Raw genomic sequence first — 3,385 nt, forward strand, 5'->3', positions numbered from 1 at the left:
TCCATGAAGAATTATCCGTCTGTATAATTATGTGTGTGATATCGACATATTTATTTATAATATGTATTTATTTTAATTATTTTTTTAATAATAATAATATATATATATATATATATATATATATATATATATATATTATTTAATTATATTTCTGTAAGGAGCACTACTCCCCCAGATTGTGTATTAAGGGTTTAAGGGAGCGTTGCTCATTGTACACTGGAAGGCATAAAGTTTGCTTTTACAAAATGGCTTCCATGGCATTTCAATTTGCGAGCATTTTGTAACATCCAAACATCTCAAGATGTCACGATTGGTGTTATCATTCTTGTTTTTTAATATTTGCCAGTAATTAATGAAATTTTCTAGCAAAAGTACAGCAGTCTCTTGATAGAAATATAACCCATATTTTGGTGTTTTTGTGGACTGTCACGTGACTTTCTGTATGTTTTGCATATGTTATTCAAATTGAAGATTTGATTACTGTTATCGCTGTAATGTACGCTTCAACAGTGGTCAGTAAACGGGATCCAAGAGCTGCTGCAGAAACCTGCTGAACACTACACTGTGAGAGGACCTGATTTTGCCTTATATGAACAAAATGCTGTTTTTAACTGTCGATGTGATTTTCTAATCTCCAAAGTGTTTTCCTCTCGATATTCTTGTTTTACCAATGCCATTTTGTTTAGTATTGAGTGCTGTATAGTTTGTACTTGTACTGCCAAACATAACTCAAGTTTCTGTGTGAAGATGATGTCATTCATCTGGCATGGGGAGAGTAATGCTCCTTATTCTGTGCTGTTTACCGGAGTTTGTGTTTTTCATTCCCACATGTATGTTCGAGCCCTGTCGCACTTTGATCAAGTGACGTTTTTTGCCCTGTGTGCTATAGCAAAGGTCTTTAACCCTGCTCTTGGGGACCCACTGTCCTGCAGAATTGAGTTCCAACCCTAATCAAACACACCTGCATCAGCTAATCAGCTCTTCAGGATCGCTTGAAAGCACACAATCAGGTGTGCTGGAGCAGGTTGGAAATTCAAATTTGCAGGACAGTGGGTCCCTAGAAGCAAGGTTGAAGACCTCTGCGCTATTAGAAGGAATTAAGGAATCACTCATTTACAGTTCAGTGACATTATGATCTCTATATGCAGTGGGGTTTTTTCATTCAAACCTGGAAAGTTGTAGGATTTAAAAAAAAACCTAAAACAAAAAAAGAACTTGTATCTGAGCTAATATAAACTAATAATGACCAGTTGTATTTTTATGGAGAAGTGTTAACAGTGTTAAGTTTATTAACAAGATTAATAACGACTATAACAATTGTATTGCTCATTATTAGTTAATGCTGGTAATGCATTAAACAATGTTAACTAATGGAACCTTATTGTAAAATGTTACTGAAATACTAAGAAATTTGCCAACAATTTACGATAAGGTCTCATTAACGTTAATGTTAGTTAATGCATTACGTAACATTACCTAACAATGAGTAATACATTTGTTTCAGTATTTATTAATCTTTGTTAAAGTTATTTAAAAACAAAAAATACAACTGTTCATTGTTCTTTTATGTCATCTCAGGAATTAAATATTAACAGATACAGTATTTTAATAATGTATTAGTAAATGTTGAAATTAACATGAACTAAAATGAATAAATGCTGTAGAAGTATGTTAACAAATGGAACCTTGTTGTAAAGTGTTACCACTAAAACTGAAATGCGGATGATATAGTTTATATAGATGTTTTAGATTTATTTAAAGAAATTATACATTTGGGCCCCACTGTATCTATTTTGTCAATCCAAAAACACAAAGTTCATGCTACTTTGGATAAATAACCTGGTGGAGTTTAGCCCTTTTTGGACAGATACATTTTGGACATTTGGATCCTTCAAGGAAATAACTATTAAAACGGTGCAAATCCCATTTGTAATTCCTATGCAAACTAAAAGCATTAATCAACTATCAATCTGGAATATTTTTGTTTGAATATGAATTGTACTTAGGGCTGAGAAGTAGGGATTGGCTCTAGATGGTGGATATTTATTAGACAACAAAAACTGCAATACTCACATTTTATTCTTCAAACTGTGCCATTCAGAATATTTCTTCTATTGTTTTCACGTTTTCCATGAACGTGTTTGTCTCGGACACTTTTTTTTTTTCCTGAAAACAGTGTACATAAAGCTTATCACAGGAATATGACGACAGCATGTCAAAATGAGAAAATACCTTTAGAGAACGAGGTCTTCATTAGCTTGGCTGATTCCAGTAAAAAGATTCACTGAACATAAAACAAAATAGATTCCAGAGACACAGTGCATGTTTTAATTAATGCTAGTGGTATCATTTTACTGGTTTATCACTGATAACTACGTCTATGATCATGTTTAGAAATGGAATGTATTTATGGGGCTCCGTGTTATTATAGTGCATTACACCAAATGACCTGCTTGGCAATGCTTGACCAAAGCACTTTTGTTTCTTTGTTGTTGTTGTTGTTTTTTAATGATCTGTTATGTTGGCTTTTTTGGGGTCACAGTAGCATTTTTCTGTTCATCACAGTTGTAGCATGTTTGTTAACTTCAGTTGGGTCATTCCCCCTCCCTATCGATTTGTTCAGCCCTTGCATCTTGAGTTTCCATTTGAAATCCTGTCAGAAATCTGGAAGATATGGCAGCTTTCATACAGACGTATGTGCATTACTTCAAAATCTTCTGGCTGTTGCTCCTAGGGGCTGCAGCCATGGCTTTGCTCATGAAACTTGGACTGTTTTACTTTCTGAGAATGCCGACTGTTCAACCCTGTACATGCATTTCCCCCCAGTTTATTGTGAAGGTGTTCTTTGTGAACTGTTCTCTGTATTGCACTGATAATTCAGAGGGAAAACAATTCTGGAAGCGTATATGTGACTTCCCAATGCAAACCGAAAAAAGGGCTCAGTCTGTTTGTTGCTTTACCATGTTAAACATTAGGAGATGTGGGCAGACTGCATGTGTTTATTGGTCAAATAATCTGTTGTTGATGAACATGCAGCATGCAGCCAAACTGCCTGTTTGGGGCATTTTATTGGAGCGGTTTTAGCTAACAGCACTTACATGTATGTTGGACTTGTTAATTTGTGTCCTGGTTATTTGTGTGAGAGCAAACCCCCTTTAGCGTAAATTCCCCTTTAAGCCTTAATAGAACTGCTAAGCAGTTAGTGACCATGATTACCATGTCCGTACCATTAAGACTAATAAGGACGTAGTTGACTAGCTGGGATGTACTTCTTGATAAACATAATGATAGTGACCCATAGGATAGCGCTGATCAGTATAACAACCCTTCCCCTTAACTCATAGCATTAGCATAAACTAAGTGCCATCTACATTGATTTCTTTCT

The sequence above is a fragment of the Scardinius erythrophthalmus genome (assembly GCF_964197995.2).
Source record: "Scardinius erythrophthalmus genome assembly, chromosome: 25".
Lineage (NCBI taxonomy): Eukaryota > Metazoa > Chordata > Actinopteri > Cypriniformes > Leuciscidae > Scardinius > Scardinius erythrophthalmus.